Source organism: Bos javanicus, chromosome 2, assembly GCF_032452875.1.
Source record: "Bos javanicus breed banteng chromosome 2, ARS-OSU_banteng_1.0, whole genome shotgun sequence".
NCBI classification, from domain to species: Eukaryota; Metazoa; Chordata; class Mammalia; order Artiodactyla; family Bovidae; genus Bos; species Bos javanicus.
Genome location: NC_083869.1, coordinates 70237613 through 70257206, shown reverse-complemented (window position 1 = coordinate 70257206; position 19594 = coordinate 70237613).

Genomic DNA, 19594 nt, shown 5'->3' with positions numbered 1-19594 from the left:
TGTGTTTTCATATAATTAAGTCTTTTGTCTAATTGTAACATCTTTTCTAAAATGGGTAATCCAGCTTATCTTTTTCCATGCAATTGTCCTAAAACTACTAAAAATATAATCTCTCTTTTTCCTGATTTTAAGTTGTTGCTTTATCTTCTATATAGAGCCCACATATATTTGTGTCTATTTCTGTTCTCTCCATTTTACTCCATTAACTTTTCTTCCTGAAATTATTTTCTTCAGGTCTCCAAAGTACATTATTTACTGTGACTGCATATTTTAATATTTAGTAAACCTAGCAATGGCACCCCACTCCAGTACTCTTGCCTGGAAAATCCCATGGATGGAGGAGTCTGGTAGGCTGCAGTCCATGGGGTCGCTGAGAGTCGGACACGACTGAGCAACTTCACTTTCACTTTTCACTTTCATGCATTGGAGAAGGAAATGGCAACCCACTCCAGTGTTCTTGCCTGGAGAATCCCAGGGAGGGCGGAGCCTGGTGGGCTGCCATCTATGGGGTCTCACAGAGTCAGACACGACTGAAGTGACTTAGCAGCAGCAGCAGCAGTCTTCTTTCATTTTTCTGTTTTTCCAGAAGTTTTGATATTTATTTTTCCAGCTAAATGTCACATAATATATTTTAATTAAGATTGCAGTTTAGAGACTAATTTTTAAAAAATGATAGCTTTTTATCAAAGAATTCGTTGTATCTTTTTTCACAGTATAACTGTTTTTGAGACTCTTAAACTCTTCTGTTTAGGAATTGCATATATGTTAAATTAACTTTAGTTATAGATATTATATCTTTAGTTGCCATTATTAGTGGGATTTTTATTCTGCTATGTTTTCTGATTTTTGCTTCTCCACAGAAAAATGTGTTGATTTTCGTGCACTCATTTATTAACTAACACCCTATAGGATTGTTTCTTCCACGTTGAATTTTTTTCTAAGCTTTAAAGTATATATATTTTCTTTTTTTTCACTTATGCATTTTTTTAAATTTTATTTTTTATTGAAGGATAATTGCTTTACAGGATTTTGTTGTTTTCTGTCAAACCTCAACATGAATCAGCCATAGGTGTACATATATCCCCTCCCTTTTGAACCTCCCTCCCTTCTCCCACCCAATCCCTTCCCTCTAAGTTAATACAGAGCCCCTGTTTTGAGTTTCCTGAGTCATACAGCAAATTCCCATTGCATATCTATTTTACATATGGCAATGTACGTTTCCATGTTACTCTTTCCATACATCTCATCCTCTCCTCCCCTCTCCCCATGTCCATAAGTTTGATCTCTATGTCTGTTTCTCTGTTGCTGCCCTGTAAATAAATTCTTCAGTACCATTTTTCTAGATTCAATATATTTGCATTAGAATACGATATTTATCTTTCTCTTTCTGACTCACTTTACTCTGTATAATAGGTTCTGGGTTCATCCACCTCATCAGAATTGACTCAAATGTGTTCCTTTTTATGGCTGAGTAATATTCCATTGTGTATATATACCACAATTTCTTTATCTATTCATGTTGATGGACATCTAGGTTGCTTCCATGTTCTATCTATTGTAAATAGTGCTGCAGTGAACAATGAGATACATGTGTCTTTTTCAGTTTTGGTTTCCTTGGGGTATATGCCTAGGAGTCGGATTGCTGGGTCATATGGTGGTTTTATTCCTAGTTTTTTAACTCCATACCATCTTCCAGAGTGACTGTATTAATTTACATTCCCACCAACAGTATAAGGGCATTTCCTTTTCTGTACACCCTCTCCAGCATTTATTGTTTGTAGACTTTTTGATGATGGCCATTCTGATCAGTGTGAGATGATATTTCACTGTGGTTTTGATTGGCATTCCTCTAATAATGAGAGATGTTGAGCATCTTTTCATGTGTTTGTTAGCCATCTGTATGTCTTCTTTGGAGAATGTCTTTTTAAGTCTTTCTCCCACTTTTTGATTCGGTTGCTTGTTTTCCTGGTATTGAGCTGCTTGTATATTTTGGAAATTAATCCTTTGTCAGTTGCTTCACTTGTTATTTTCCCCCATTCTGAGGGTTGTCTTTTCACCTTGCTTATAGTTTCCTTTGCTGTGCAAAAGCTTTTAAGTTTAATCAGGTCCCACTTGTTTACTTTTGTTTTTATTTCAGTTACTCTAGGAAGTGGGTCATAGAGGATCTTGCTTTGATTTATGTCATGAAATGTTCTTCCTATGTTTTCCTCTAAGAGTTTTATAGTTTCTAGTCTTACATTTAGGTCTTTAATCCATTTTGAGTTTATCTTTCTGTATGGTGTTAGGAAGTGTTCTAATTTCATTCTTTTACATGTAGCTGTCCAGTTTTCCCAGCACCATTTATTGAAGAGGCTGTCTTTGCCCCATTATATGTCCTTGCCTCCTTTGTCAAAAATAAAGCACCCATAGGTGCATGGGTTTATTCCTGGGCTTTCTATTTTGTTCCATAGGTCTATATTTCTGTTTTTGTGCCAGTACCATACTGTCTTGATGACTGTAACTTTGTAGTATAATCTGAAGTCAGGAAGGTTGATTCCTCCAGCTCCATTCTTCTCTCTCAAGACTGCTTTGGCTATTCAGGGTCTTTTGTGTTTCCATATGAAGTGTGAAATATTTTGTTCTAGTTCTGTGAAAAATGCCATTGGTAATTTGATAGGGATCACATTGAATCTGTAGATTACATTTGGTAGTATAGTCACTTTCACAATGTTAATTCTTCCTACCTAGTAACATGGAATATTTTTATCTGTTTATGTCTTATTTGATTTCTTTCATTAGTGTCTTATAATTTTCTGTGTATAGTTTTTTTGTATCCTAAGGTAAGTTTATTCCTAGGTATTTAATTCTTTTTGTTGCAATGGTGAATGGGATTGATTCCTGAATTTCTCTTTCTGATTTTTCATTGTTAGTATATAGAAATGCAAGTGATTTCTGTGTATTGATTTTGTATCCTGCAACTTTGCTAAATTCACTGATTAGTCCTAGTAATTTTCTGATGCTATCTTTAGAGTTTTCTATATGCAGTATCATGTCATCTGCAAACACTGAGAGCTTTACTTCTTCTTTTCTGATCTGGATTCCTTTTATTTCTTTTTCTTCTCTGACTGCTATAGCTAGGATTTCCACAACTATGTTGAATAATAGTGGTGAAAGTGGAAGTGGATATTCCCCTGATCTTAAGGGAAATGCTTTCAGTGTTTCACCATGGAGAACAACATTTGCTGTAGGCTTATTGGAGAAGGAAATGGCAACCCACTCCAGTATTCATGCCTGGAAAATTCAATGGATGGAGAAGCCTGGTGTAGGCTTATCATATAGGGCCTTTACTATGTTGAGGTAGGTTCTTTCTATGCCCATTTTTTGAAGCATTTTAATCATAAATGGGTGCTGAATTTTGTCAAAGGCTTTTTCTGCATCTACTGAGATGATCATATGGTTTTCATCTTTCAGTTTGTTAATATGGTATATCACATGGATTGATTTGCATATATTGAAGAATTCTTGCATCCCTGGAATAAACCCATCTTGATCATTGTGTAACATGAGCTCTTTGATGTGTTGCTGAATTCTGTTTATTATGTTATTTCTGAACATAGATTTTTGCATCTATGTTCATCAGTGATATTGGCCTGCAGTTTTCTTTTTTTGTGTTGTCTTTGTCTGGTTTTAGTATCAGGGTGATGGTGGCCTTGTAGAATGGGTTTGGGAGTGTTCCTTCCTTGCAATTTTTAAAAAGAGTTTTAGAAGGATAGGCATTAGCTCTTGTCTGAATGTTTGATAGAACTCTCCTGTGAGGCCATCTGGTCCCAGGCTTTTGTTTTTTGGGATATTTTTGATCACAGCTTCAATTTCAGTGCTTGTGATTGGGTTGTTCAGAATTTCTATTCTTCCTGATTCAGTCTTGGAAGATTGAACTTTTCTAAGAATCTGTCCATTTCTTCCAGGTGATCTATTTTATTGCCATATAGTTGTTCATAATAGTCTCTTATAATCCTTTGTATTTTTGCATTGTCTGTTGTAACCTCTACTTTTTCATTTCTGATTTTCTTGATTTGATTCTTTTTTTCCTGATGAGTCTGGCTAAAGGTTTGACAATTTTATCTTCTCAAAGAACCAGCCTTTAATTTTATTAATCTTCATTATTTTTTATTTCATTTCATTTATTTGCTTGGATCTTTATGATTTCTTTCCTTGGGTTGGGGCGGGAGTGTTGTTCTTCTTTTTCCAGTTGTTTTAGGTGTAAAGTTAGGTTGTCTATTTAATATTTTTCTTGTTTCTTGAGGTCGGATTGTATTGCTATAAACTTCCCTCTTACAAATGTTTTTGCTGCATCCCATAGCTTTCGAGTTGTCATGTTTTCATTGTCATTTGTTTCTAGAAATTTTTTGGTTTTCCTTTTGATTTCTTTAGTAACCTGTTGGTTATTTAGAAACATGTTGTTTAATCTCCATGTGTTTGTCCTTCTTACAGTTGTTGTTGTTTTTTTTCTTGTAATTTATATCTAGTCTCATAGTGTTGTGGTTCAAGAAGATGCTTGACACAATTTCAATTTTCTTAAATGTACTGAGGTTTGATTTGTGACCCAAGATGTGGTCTATCCTGGAGAATGTTCCATGTGCACTTGAGAAGACAGTATATTCTTTTGCATTTGGATGGAATGTCCTGAAGATATCAATGAGATCCATCTCATCTAATGTATCATTTAAGACTTGTGTTTCCTTATTAATTTTCTGTTTTGATGATCTGTCCATTGGTGTGAGTGAGGTGTTAAAGTCTCCTACTTTTACTGTGTTACTGTCAGTTTCTCCTTTTATGTCTGTTAGTGTTTGTCATATATATTGAGGGGCTCCTGTGTTGGGTGCATAGATATTTACAATTGTTATGTCTTCCTCTTGGATTGATCCCTTGATCATTATGTATTGTCCTTCCTTATCTCTTATATCTTTAAGGTCTATTTTGTCTGATATGAGGATTGCTACTCCAGCTTTCTTTTGCTTCCCATTTGCATGAAATATACTTTTCCATCCTCCCACTTTCAATCTAAATGTGTCTTTAGGTTTGAAGTGGGTTTTAAAGTATCATATATTTTCTGAGTCTATAATTATATGTCTAAAAATAACAAAGTCACCACTTTCTTTTAAGCATTTATATCTCTTATTTTTTCTCTTGTCCTGTTAAAACAGCTAATACTTTTAGCAAATTATTAGATAGTAATTATGATATTGTCTTTGTTTCATTCCTAGTTTTAAAGGAAACATTTCTACTAGCTTTCTCTAAATATGATACTGACTTTTGGTTTGAACACACAGACAGAGATATTTATTTCTGTTTTACTATGACTTTTTTGGTTACTATTCTCATAGTTAGGAATAAGTATTACTTCTTTATTTTATCATATTAAGAACCTGGTCTATCTATTCCTGTTTTTACTGTTTTTTTTTTCTTTTTAATTTCAGGAATAAATATTTACTTAGTGAAGTTCCTTTTTAATACATGTTGATACTATCAATTTTTGACATAATAGTGTGGTGTATTCCATTGGTAGATATTTGCATTTTGAACTCCCAGGTTGAATCCTTATTGTTGAAGCATATTATTCTTAATTTTTGTAGTCCTGAATACTCTCTTATGCTGACATTTTATCAATTCCCACTTTATGTGCATTCAGATTGATAAGTAAGATTCAGCAACAGTTGTGTTTGTGCATGAGTATTTGTATGGGTGTGTCTGTGTAAGTTGTCTTGTCAGTATTTGGTTTAATTTTACTAGTAGTTTACTTAGTGCCACCTTCACAAGCCTTTGACTCTCTTCAGGGGAAAACTGTGCCTGAATCATCCCTGACCCCTTAGCACCTAACAGTGCGTAGCATTGAAATGCCACTCAGCACTTGCTCATAGGGTTTACTTAGTGGTAGCGCTGCCAAATCAAATATCATATTAGTGTAAGTCTGTTCCAAATATGGTATGGAGCATACAGATAGTAAACAATTATTTGTTGCTTATCTGAAATTCAAGTTTAGCTGGACATCTTATAATTTTGTTTGCTAAACCTGGCAACTCTAGTTTTTGGAACAAAGAAAGAAACAATACTGTCAGTTCTTACTCCAAAATGTTATTGAGAGAGACCACAGTTCCACTTATCTCTCAGAAGTGCTCCAAAGAGTCAAATGATGAAGGTTTCCTAGATGACCCCATGGACTGTAGCCTGCCAGGTTCCTCTGACCATGGGATTCTCCAGGCAAGAGTATTGGAGTAGGCAGCTATTCCCTTCTCCACGGTATCTTCCCTACCCAAGGATCCAACCTGGGTATCCTGCATTGAAGGCAGATTCTTTACAGTCTGAGTCACCAGGGAAGCCCTTTTTTCTTCTACTTTTAATTGCTAAATTTGGAAACTCTAGTTTTTGGAATAAAGAAGGAAATAGTATGGTTAACACCTGCACCAAAATGATATTGACTGAGACTACAATCCCACTGATGTCTCAGAGGCATCCATAGAGCCAGTGATGAAAGTTTCCTAGTCCTAGGAGCCTCTAAGGCTGAACCTGGAAGGACTGTTTGTGGGAACTGAAACCAACACCTCTGGATATGCACTATTGGTCTGTCTCATGGTGGGAGTGCTTGCCTGGCTCTGGAATGTTGCTATCATAAAAAGAGGGGAAAAAAAGAGTAGACCACGCTGGCTTTATGGCAATGACTAATGCAATAAAGTAGAAAAACAAGTAAATGGGCATGTTTAGTGAATGAAAGTAGTGATTTCTTCTTTTTATTTCTTTCCCTTTGGCACTTGGCTGAGACACCCAGAATAAAGCTCCTAAGCCTTGTCACGCTCAATGGAAACAATAAGCAGACCAACAAAGACTTAAGTGTGGCCATGTAGACATCAAGTCATCCTTAATTAGGCCCAGAGAAAACCATTTGCTGGGCAAGCCCAGCGGAGGCCAAAGCTGGTGGCTGCCCTGCCCTCACTAGCTCCACCCTGGGGAGATGTAGGGTTGCAGCCCCATTTGGCTCCTTTCCCACAAGCTGATGCACCAGTCATCAGAAAGGAGAGAGTTTGTTTGGCTGGTATGTGGGTGGAGGCCTGTCACTGAAGGGTATTTCCCAAGCAAGAAACAACTGGGGGACCTTGGGGATGGGAGAGAAGTAACAATGCTAAAATTTCCTGTTGGCTGGGCATTTAAGTGTGATAAGTCCTCTATCTCATTTGCTTTGTCTTTTAATCAAAATAATCCACATTTCTTAGCCTTTCATTATGTGTCCCTTCCTATTTCTCAGGCTCATCCCTCAGTATTATCCCCCTACCCTTGCCAAGTATAATCTGCTCTTTCTCACTTCCCAGGAGGTTCCTCTGTCCATGGGATTCTCCAGGCAAGAATACTGGAGTAGACAGCCATTCCCTTCTCCATGGTATCTTCCCTACCCAAGGATCCAACCCGGGTATCCTGCATTGCAGGCAGGCAGAAGATTTCTCACTTTCCAGGAGGCACCATGTTCTCATCTGGACCCTTGAGCATACTTTTGGCTCTGCTTGTAGATCTCTTCAAGTCATTATTGCCTCAAAGAGATATTTCCAACCCCTCCAGATGTAGTGACATGGATGTGCCTTAGTGCTCCAGCAGGGACTGGTCGTGCCTGCAAGGCAGGCCTCAGCACACACTTTGCATTGAAATTGCTCTATGTCTGTTTCTTCAACTTCTCTATGACCTTGTTGAAGGTGAGAACCATGCCCTAGATTGCTGCATACCCCTGGACCAAATCCCTTGTGCAGCAGGGCATCAATAATTAATAAGTTTTAAAAGTTCAATAAATAATGGTGCAGTCTTTCCCCAAAAGAAGAAGAAAGGATGTTCCAGGCCTGGGGCACAATCCCAAACATATTGAGCCAGTCTGATATGTGCTTAGTCACCCAGTCATGTCCGATTCTTTGTCACCCCATGAACAGTAGACCACCAGGCTCCTCTGTCCATGTCCTTTGTCCATATCCAAAAATACTGAAGTAGATTGCCATTTCCTTCAACACCAGTATGACATGGTAGGTACTTTATTCCATATCATTTAATCCATTGTCACTACCTAGAGGGAGCTCAGCCTTGTGCTGGCTTCCATGTGCACCTCCTGACTTTGAAAACATTGCAGTCTATAATCCAGTAAGGTGTACATCAACATGAGAACAGTCATGTATGGATGTGAGAGTTGGACTGTGAAGAAGGCTGAGTGCCGAATAACTGATGCTTTTGAACTGTGGTGTTGGAGAAGACTCTTAAGAGTCCCTTGGACTGCAAGGAGATCCAACCAGTCCATTCTGAAGGAGATCAGCCCTGGGATTTCTTTGGAAGGAATGATGCTAAAGCTGAAACTCCAGTACTTTGGCCACCTCATGCGAAGAGTTGACTCATTGGAAAAGACTCTGATGCTGGGAGGGATTGGGGGCAGGAGGAGAAGGGGATGACAGAGGATGAGATGGCTGGATGGCATCACCGACTCGATGGACGTGAGTCTGAGTGAACTCCGGGAGTTGGTGATGGACAGGGAGGGCTGGCATGCTGCAATTCATGGGGTCGCAAAGAGTCGGACACGACTGAGCGACTGAACTGAACCGAACTGAACCTATTTTTAAAAACTTATAGTATAATGAATCAACAGAGTTATGAATTGACAAGACCACATTCAGTGAAATAGCCATAAGTTTTAAAAGGAAAAATAGTTTATTGAAAAGAAAGTCAACTGGGGTTTGAAATCAGGCTCTACTAATTATAAATTGTGTAACTTCAGGCAAGTGAGAAAAACTCACTGAACCTCGACTTCCTGATGTATAAAATAATGCATTCATGCTCAGTCACTTCAGTAGTGTCTGACTCTTTGTGATCCTATGGACTGTCGACTGCCAGGCTCCTCTGTCCAACGCATTCTCCAGACAAGACTACTTGAATGGGTTGTCATTTCCTCCTCCAAGGATTTCCTCCTCCCCTTTCTGACCCAGGGATTGAACCCGTGTCTCTTATGTCTCCTTCACTGGCAGGCATGTTCTTTACCACTAGCACCATATAAAGTAGGGATAATAGTAAAAGACAAGGATTAAATGAGATTATGCCTATAAAGCACTTGATACAGTACCTACTGCATAGTAATATCTCCACAAATGGCAGCAAATATTACTCTACACTGTGCTCAACCTTAGGATATTTGTGACCAGGCAGATATTTCAATGTCACATAAATGAAGATGTTAGAATATTTAGGTTTTCTTTTTCCTAGTAGTTTTTTTTATTTTTTTTAATGGAGGAACACAGTGTGTGCTCAATGAACCATACTCCTTATGATAGTAGAGGATTGTTTTCAGTACTAACTCCTTTCCTCCTGCAAATCGGTAAGACCAGCTTAGTCTGAGTTTTTGAGAGGGCAAAACCAAGGTATTGTATGTCTGGATATGTTACTGACAGCCAAGTTCAAGTTACCACAGGTCCTGTTTATGCCTCATACTTGCTCATCCACTGTCTTTTTCCTGCTGGTCGGAAAGTAGGGGTAAGAGGATGAGGGCAGGGAGGACTAGTTTTCAAAAGAAGATATAAACCTCTGGGCTTTCTAGCACTGCTTGCACCCAAGATGTAGATTTTCCTCACTACTGTACATTTCCTTCTCATATTGTGAAAGAAAGGGTGCTATTCTTCATCTCTTTTCAGGGTAAACTTGAAAGAAGCAGCATCCTCTGGGGTCCTAGAGGAGAATTCAGCCCCTCAGAATTCCTGGGTGTGGCCATTAACTCCCCACTCTTGAGAGGGGACATCCTGAGTGCTTGCCACTCTTCTTGATATTTCCTTCTTCACTTGTCTGTCTTCTCCAATGGGCTGTGAGCCCAATGAGAACAAGGACTATATCTTGTTCATCTTTATTTCCAGCACCTAACATAGTGCCTAGCACATAGGAAATACTCAATAAGTATTTAATCTCTCTCTCTCTTTAGTCGCTAAGTCGTGTCCAACTCTTGAGACCCCAGTCTCAAGACCCTGGCAGGCTCCAGTCCATGGGATTCTCCAATCAAGAATACTGGAGTAGGTAACCATTTCCTTCTCCAGAGGATCTTCCTGACCCAGGAATCGAACCCCGGTCTCCTGCATTGCAGGCAGATTCTTTACCAACTGAGCTAGGAGGGAAGTCCAAATAGCCTAATGAAAAAATGAACAGATAAATCAATCAGTGAGTAAATATTACAACATTGCAAGTGTGTTTTCATTCTGTTTCTGAGAGATCATCTGCATCTAGGAGCAGTCAACTCAGACTTGTTCCCACTCCTGTCTGTTAAGATACTTTGGAAGATACCTTTTATATCAGAACCATTTTCTGTATAGTATGCATGGGATTCCTGAAATAGTCCCATGTTCATGCCAGGCCAGCTGTGACATAAGTCAGGCAGTTGCAGAAAAGCCAGAGGAGCTAAACTATTCAGCAACCCTAACACTGTGATTCCTAGAGATGGACACCTAGGTCCAGGGGGGCAACAGGCATGCACACACACTGCTTCCACTCACTCTGGGCTCCCTTTTAGTAGGTTTGCTTTTATTTGTCCAATTCCATGGACATCTCCATATAGGTCTGTACATACCAGATGCAGTTTTCAGATTCTCCAGTTCAAAAATGTTCCTCTGCAAACCCATAATGGTTCTCAACTTTTTGTTTTAGAATCATCTTCCTTCACAACTTAGGTTTATCTCTCCTGTCTATCATAAATAAATAGTGCCCTCTCACAATCTCCTGGCAGCCCAGGGGATTGCACTATCACCATAAATATCCTGCTCTGGATATCTTCCTCTCATGCTTACTTCTGTCCCATCCAAATCAGGGTTAAACCAATCTCTTCCAATGTATCATGGAAATTAGACTCTTCAAAAAGAAAATCCAGCAAGATATTTGACTGTAACAAACTCCTACCCTCTGCCCTGCTGCGAGAGAGGGATGATGGGCATATCATCAAGAAAGCTGGGGAGATATTTTTAGGAAAACAACAAAAGAAATTGTTGAATAGATGTTGCCTAGAATCTGTCTAGGTGTCTAGGTGTCTAGAATCACACTAGCACAATCTTGCCAGTGTGCTAAGGAGACATATCTTAATCACACTGCAACTCTCAGTAAATATTTGACCAGTGAATGCTGAGTGATTCAAGGGCAGATGTAAAAATGTTAAGATATCTGAACATTTTACCAATTAGCTACATATAAAAAGAAATACAAATCTGCTCAAAGACTCTGGTCTTTTATTTATTGATGACAATGGTGAGAGATATCGGGTCCAATGTTTGGTATGTAAGGTGTGTTAGATATACATCATTATGGATTGAAGGCACTTAGAGGCTGCATTTAAAACTCATTTCCTTTATTTGTGAAATCTGTGGAGAGTCCTGTTAATTACTCATTTTTGGTGAAATTTAAAACTACATCCTGAAAAGGTGACAGAGCCAAGCTGCTTGTGTGACACTGAGGTTCTTTGGCATACCAACATGATAATGGAAAGTGTTGTCCTACTATATCCAAAGGAAGAATATGTGCACTATTTAAAGTGAAAAAACAATGGCTAAAAAAATTCAACTTCTGGAAGAAACTGCTTTGTGAAGTTATGCTTTGAACATGGTCATCACTCTCAACTCAAATACATAGCTAAGATGGACTAAAAATGATAATTAAAAAGATTAAAAAGATAATCATACTAAAAAATACAATGCGTATCTCCATAGAAAAATAGAATAGAAATAACAAACAGATAAGACCTGCAGGATTCCAGATCTATATGATATGTGGGAATGGATTCATGTCCTAGGCTAACAGGCTAAAAATACCACCTCCTTCACACACACACACACACCTGGAGCAGGATAGCAGACTTAAGTTCACTGGTTAGAACCAGAAATTGAAGCAGGTCATTCCTGCCTGTAACTAAAAGCTAAAGAAGTTGTTGTCCACCTTGTCCTAGGGATGAAGAGAAGGTTTATGATTAAGCCTTAAGAGAAGTATCCTGCTGACTCCTTATTCCCAAGAGAATGGGAAATCCAAACCACAGTATAAACCACAGTGCTGGTCTGGGTCATCCCAGGAGGAGAGAGGGACATAACTACAGAGCCATAAGACACTACATGATGAGCCAAGAGACACAGAAAGCAGAAAATAAAAATTCTTATTCAAGATGGACCTGCAAACCAAAGTCCCAGAATACACGAAGAAAAATGATTTTTTAAAAAAGTCAGCTTAAAAAAATCAAATTAGATTTTTTAAAATCCCAAATGAAATGAAAATAAGAGAGAACTCTAAAAATGACTTTAAAGTATGATTATGAAAATGTAGTAGGTGGTAGCAGACCACTGATTTTCCTGCAGCAATTTGAAAGTCTAGATAAATTTAAAAAAAAAAATCATGTTTGTAAAGACTGGAGAGTTGTAGAAACAAAGAACTAAATGAACTAAAATTTCAGATAAAAGCCAGTCCTTCTAAGTGAATAGTCATTTTATGATTGTTGGATCTGGCTAAGAGTCAGGCCTAACCAACATAAGGGATTTTTTAGAGGAAACAGAAATGAATAAAGCTTTTGAAAGTTGAATAGACAACACAGTTTTGGAAGTATTGGCCACAGCAATCAGAGCAGAAAAAGAAATAAAAGGAATCCAAATTGGAAAAGAAGAAGTAAAACTCTCACTGTTTGCAGATGACATGATCCTCTACAAAGAAAATCCTAAAGACTCCACCAGAAAATTGCTAGAGCTAATCAATGAATATAGTAAAGTGGCAGGGTATAAAATCAACACACATAAATCCCTTGCATTCCTATACACTAATAATGAGAAAATAGAAAGAGAAATTAAGGAAACAATTCCATTCACCATTGCAATGAAAAGAATAAAATACTTAGGAATATATCTACCTAAAGAAACTAAAGACCTATATATAGAAAACTATAAAACACTGGTGAAAGAAATCAGAGGACACAAATAGATGGAGAAATATACCATGTTCATGGATCAGAAGACTCAATATAGTGAAAATGAGTATACTACCCAAAGCAATCTATAGATTCAATGCAATCCCTACCAAGCTACCAACGGTATTTTTCACAGAGTTGGAACAAATAATTTCACAATTTGTATGGAAATACAAAAAAACCTCAAATAGCCAAAGCAATCTTGAGAAAGAACAACGGAACTGGAGGAATCAACCTGCCTGACTTCAGGCTCTACTACAAAGCCACAGTCATCAAGACACTTCTGGCATGAAGACAGAAATATAAATCAATGAACCAAAATAGAAAGCCCAGAGATAAATCCATGCACCTATGGACACCTTATCTTTGACAAAGGAGGCAAGAATATACAATGGAGAAAAGACAATCCTTTAACAAGTGGTGCTGGGAAAACTGGTCAACCACCTGTAAAAGAATCAAACTAGATCACTTTCTAACACCATACACAAAAATAAACTCAAAATGGATTAAAGATCTAAATGTAAGACCAGAAGCTATAAAACTCCTAGAGGAAAACATAGGCAAAACACTCTCCAACATAAATCACAGCAGAATCCTCTATGATTCACCTCCCAGAATATTGGAAACAAAAGCAAAAATAAACAAATGGGACCTAATTAACCTTAAAAGCTTCTGCACAACAAAGGAAACTATAAGCAAGGTGAAAAGACAGCCTTTAGAATGGGAGAAAATAATAGCAAATGAAGCAACTGACAAATTAATCTCAAAAATATGCAAGCAACTCCTGCAGCTCAATTCCAGAAAAATAAACAACCCAATCAAAAAATAGGCCAAAGAACTAAACAGACATTTCTCCAAAGAAGACATACAGATGTCCAACAAACACAAGAAAAGATGCTCAGCATCACTCAGTATCAGAGAAATGCAAATCAAAACCACAATGAGATACCATTTCACACCAGTCAGAATAGTTGCGATCCAAAAGTCTACAAGCAATAAATGCTGGAGAGGGTGTGGAGAAAAGGGAAGCCTCTTAAACTGTTGGTGGGAATGCAAACTAGTACAGCCACTATGGAGAACAGTGTGGAGATTCCTTTAAAAACCGGAAATAGAACTGCCATACAACTCAGCAATCCCACTGCTGGGCATACACACTGAGGAAACCAGAATTGAAAGAGACACGTGTACCTCAATATTCATCACAGCACTGTTTATAATAGCCAGGACATGGAAGCAACCTAGATGTCCATCAGCAGATGAATGGATAAGAAAGCTGTGGTACATATACACAATGGAGTATTACTCAGCCATTAAAAAGAATACATTTGAATCAGTTCTAATGAGGTGGATGAAACTGGAGCCTATTATACAGAGTGAAGTAAGCCAGAAAGAAAAACACCAATATAGCATACTAACGCACATATATGGAATTAGAAAGATGGTAACGATAACCCTGTATGCGAGACAGCAAAAGAGACACAGATGTATAGAACAGTCTTTTGGACTCTGTGGGAGAGGGAGAGGGTGGGATGATTTGGGAAAAGGGCATTGAAACATGTATAATATCATATGTGAAATGAATCACCAGTCCAGGTTTGATGCATGATACAGGATGCTTGGGGATGGTGCACTGCAATGACACAGAGGGATGGTACGGGGAGGGAGGTGGGAGGGGGGTTCAGGATGGTGAACATGTATACACCTATGGTGGATTCATATTGATGTATGGCAAAACCAATACAGTATTGTAACGTAATTAGCTTCCAATTAAAAGAAATAAATTTATATTAAAAATAATAATAATAAAAAGAAAATTGAATAGAGATGCCTGGGGCTTCCCAGGTGGCACTAGTGGTAAAGAATCCGCTTGCCAATGCAGAAGACATAAGAGAAGTGAGTTCGATCCCTGAATGGGGAAGAGCCCCTGGAGGAGAACATGGCAACCCACTCCAGTATTCTTGCCTGGAGAATCCACAGACAGAGGAGCTTGGTGGTCTACAGTTCATGGGGTTGCAAAGAGTCGGACATGACTGAAGCAGCTTGGCAAGCATGCATGCATGGAGCTGTCTTAACAATTTGGAACCTCAGGAGACATTAATGCACAATTGTTTTTTTGCATAGTTAATCTTCAAAATTTAAGGCTATATGAAATGCTAGACAAGAAATATCAGCTAGCCTTATAATATTTAGGAGAAATTATCCTGCTTGAAGAGTATGGCCTACCTCAACCATATGCCTGCCCTCCTCCACAAGACATTTGTCAAATTGGGAATCTTGAACAAAAGCTCAGGAGAAACATGCCCAAGAAGTGAAAGGAAACAGAGATGAACGAGATGAATCTTACTAAAACTTCAACTAAGTCTCAACCTGGCTCAAGTTCTGATTAGATTGAAGTGGTCAGCTGCTTACAAGTCTGCCTAAAGGTTCATAGGAGAAGAAAGAGAGAATAAAAATAGGTACTATTGTAGTGAAAACTTTGCAAAACTGATAAGAGATACCAACCTACAGATTCAGAAGCTCTAAGCAATGTAAACACAAAGAAAACCATACTTAAATGCATCAGAGTCAAGTGACTAAAAAACAGAGACAAAGAACATTGAAGCATGCAGAGGGGCAGAGAACATGTTACTTTAAAAAAATCAACAATAAAACTGAAAGCTAACAATAAAATACTGATAAAATAATATCTTAAAATGCTGAGAGCAAATGCTCTAATCTAGAATTTTCCTTCCCTGAAAAATACTTTTCAGAAATTTAGGTAAAAACAACAACCAATAACAAACCTTGGAAATAATAAGTGTAGTCAACTTAATAAGCAAAACTTCAAGAATAAAGTTTGGATTGGACACAAAGAACAAACTGTGAAATGCAAGATAGTTCTAAGGACGTAACTCAGATTTAGCAGGAAGATAAAGATGCTAAATATTGTAAAGTGAAGCTAAAGATGTGCTTAGTGGGAATTTTATAGTCTTAAATGTATTTATTGAAAAATGATGTGTTTAGTTCAAGAAATTAGAAAGGCAGTAAAACATTAAGTGGAAGGAAGAAATAAGTAGTGATATGAACAGAAACTAATGGATTAGAAAACACACTAATAAATCAAACACATCAACAAAATCAAAATCTAGTTCTTTTAAATATTAAGACAAATTTTAGCAAGCCCAGTCAAGCAAGTAGTAGAAAACACAAATAAATAACACTAGGAATTACAAATAAGACAAAATTATGGATATAATAGAGATTTTCTCTTTCTGTGTCTATGAAAGTAAAAAAGTGAAAGTATTAGTCATTCAGTTGTGTCCAACTCTTTGCAACCCCATGCACTATACCCCATCAGGCTCCTCTGTCCATGGAATTCTTCAGGCAAGAATACTGGAGGGGGTTGCCATTCCCTTCTCCAGGGGATATTTCTGATCCAGGGGGTCAAACCTGGGTCTCCAGCATTGCAGGCAGATCTTTATCCTATGAGCCACCATATATACATATATATTAATATATAGTGTGTAACATGTATTGTTAATAGATGTAAAGAAATATGTATTACGGATATTATTTTAAATAAATTTTGAAACATAGAATGGTAAAGTGTCTGAAAAACATAAAGTACAAAAATTGACTAAGAGAATAACTATTTTGGTACACCCATACAATGGAATACTCAGTTCAGTTCAGTCAGTCAGTCGTGTCCGACTCTTTGCGACCCCATGAATCACAGCACGCCATGCTTCCCTGTCCATCACCAACTCCCGGAGTTTACCCAAACTCACGTCCATCGAGTTGGTGATGCCATCCAGTCATCTCATCCTCTGTTGTCCCCTTCTCCTCCTGCCCCCAATCCCTCCCAGCATCAGAGTCTTTTCCAATGAGTCAACTCTTCGCATCAGGTGGCCAAAGTATTGGAGTTTCCGCTTCAACATCAGTCCTTCCAATGAATACCTAGGACTGATCTCCTTCAGGATGCACTGGTTGGATCTCCTTGCAGTCCAAGGGACTCTCAAGAGTCTTCTCCAACCACAGTTTTGAACCACAGTTCAAAAGCAGCGATTCTTTGGTGCTCGTTTTTTATAGTCCAACTCTCACATCCATACATGACCACTGGAAAAATCATAGCTTTGACTAGAAGGACCTTTGTTGGCAAAGTAATATCTCTGCTTTTTAATATGCTATCTAAGTTGGTCATAACTTTCCTTCCAAGGAGTAAGTGTCTTTTAATTTCATGACTGCAATCACCATTTGCAGTGATTTTGGAGCCCAAAAAACTAAAGTCTGACATTGTTTCCACTGTTTCCCCATCTATTGCCCATGAAACGATGGGACCAGATGCCATGATCTTAGTCATCTGAATGTTGAGCTTTAAGCTAACTTTTTCACTCTCCTCTTTCACTTTCATCAAGAGGCTTTTTAGTTCCTCTTCACTTTCTGCTGGAAAGGTGGTGCCATCTGCATATCTGAGGTTATTGTTATTTCTCCTGGCAATCTTGATTCCAGCTTGTTATTCTTCCAGCCCAGTGTTTCTCATGATGTACTCTGTATATAAGTTAAATAAGCAGGGTGACAATATACAGCCTTGACGTACTCCTTTTCTTATTTAGAACCAGTCTATTGTTCCATGTCCAGTTCTAACTGTTGCTTCCTGACCTGCATACAGGTTTCTCAAGAGGCAGATCAGGTCGTCTGCTATTCCCATCTCTTGAAGAATTTTCCAGTTTATTGTGATCCACACAGTCAAAGGCTTTGATATAGTCAATAAAGCAGAAATAGATGTTTTTCTGGAACTCTCTTGCTTTTTTTATGATCCAGCAGGTATTGGCAATTTGCCTTTTCTAAATCTGCCTTTTCTAAAACCAGCTTGAACATCTGGAAGTTCACGGTTCACGTATTGCTGAAGCCTGGCTTGGAGAATTTTGAGCATTACTTTACTAGCGTGTGAGATGAGCGCAATTGTGCGGTAGTTTGAGCATTCTTCGGCATTGCCTTTCTTTGGGATTGGAATGAAAACTGACCTTTTCCAGTCCTGTGGCCACTGCTGAGTTTTCCAAATTTGCTGGCATATTGAGTGCAACACTTTCACAGCATCATCTTTCAGGATATGAAATAGTTCAACTGGAATTCCATCACCTCCACTAGCTTTGTTCGTAGTGATGCTTTCTAAGGCCCACTTGGCTTCACATTCCAGGATGTCTGGCTCTAGGTGAGTGATCACACCATCGTGACTATCTGGGTCATGAAGATCTTTTTTGTACAGTTCTTCTGTGTATTCCTTCCACCTCTTCTTAATATCTTCTGCTTCTGTTAGGTCCATACCATTTCTGTCCTTTATCGAGCCCATCTTTGCATGAAATGTTCCCTTGGTATCTCTAATTTTCTTGAAGAGATCTCTAGTCTTTCCCATTCTGTTGTTTTCCTCTATTTGTTTGCATTGATCCCTGAGGAATGGCTTCTTATCTCTCCTTGCTATTCTTTGGAACTCTGCATTCCGATGCTTATATCTTTCCTTTTCTCCTTTGCTTTTCACTTCCCTTCTTTTCACAGCTATCTGTAAGGCCTCCTCAGACAGCCATTTTGCTTTTTTGCATTTTTTTTTTCCCATGGGGATGGTCTTGATCCCTGTCTCCTGTACAATGTCATGAACCTCCGTCCATAGTTCATCAGGCACTCTATCATATCTAGTCCCTTAAATCTATTTCTCACTTCCACTGTATAATCATAAGGGACTTGATTTAGGTCATACCTGAATGGTCTAGTGGTTTTCCCTACTTTCTTCAATTTAAGTCTGAATTTGGCTATAAGGAGTTCATGATCTGAACCACAGTCAGCTCCCGGTCTTGTTTTTGCTGACTGTATAGAGCTTCTCCATCTTTGGCTGCAAAGAATATAATCAGTCTGATTTCAGTGTTGCCCATCTGGTGATGTCCATGTATAGAGTCTTCTCTTGTGTTGTTGGAAGAGGGTGTTTGCTATGACCAGTGCATTCTCTTGGCAAAACTCTATTAGTGTTTGCCCTGCTTCATTCCGTACTCCAAGGCCAAATTTGCCTGTTACTCCAGGTGTTTCTTGACTTCCTACTTTTGCATTCCAGTCCCCTATAATGAAAAGGACATCTTTTGGGGGTGTTAGCTCTAAAAGGTCTTGTAGGTCTTCATAGAACCATTCAACTTCAGCTTCTTCAGCATTACTGGTTGGGGCATAGGCTTGGATTACCGTGATACTGAATGGAATACTATCCAGCACTAAAAAGAAACACACTGTTAAGGCCTGAAAAAATACAGAGGTATGTTAAATACATATTGCTAAGTGAAAGAAGCCAATCTGAGGTGGAGATATCCTGTATGCTGCTGTTGCTGCTAAGTCGCTTTGGTGGTATCCAACCCTGTGAGACCCCATAGACAGCAGCCCACCAGGCTTCCCTGTCCCTGGGATTCTCCAGGAAATAACACTGAAGTGGGTTGCCATTTCCTTCTCCAATGCATGAAAGTGAAAAGTGAAAGTGAAGTCACTCAATTGTGTCAGACTCTTCGCAACCCCATGGACTGCAGCCTACCAGGCTTCTCCAACCATGGGATGTTCCAGGCAAGAGTACTGGAGTGGGTTGCCATTTCCTTCTCCATAGTCTGTATGACCAAAATATATACA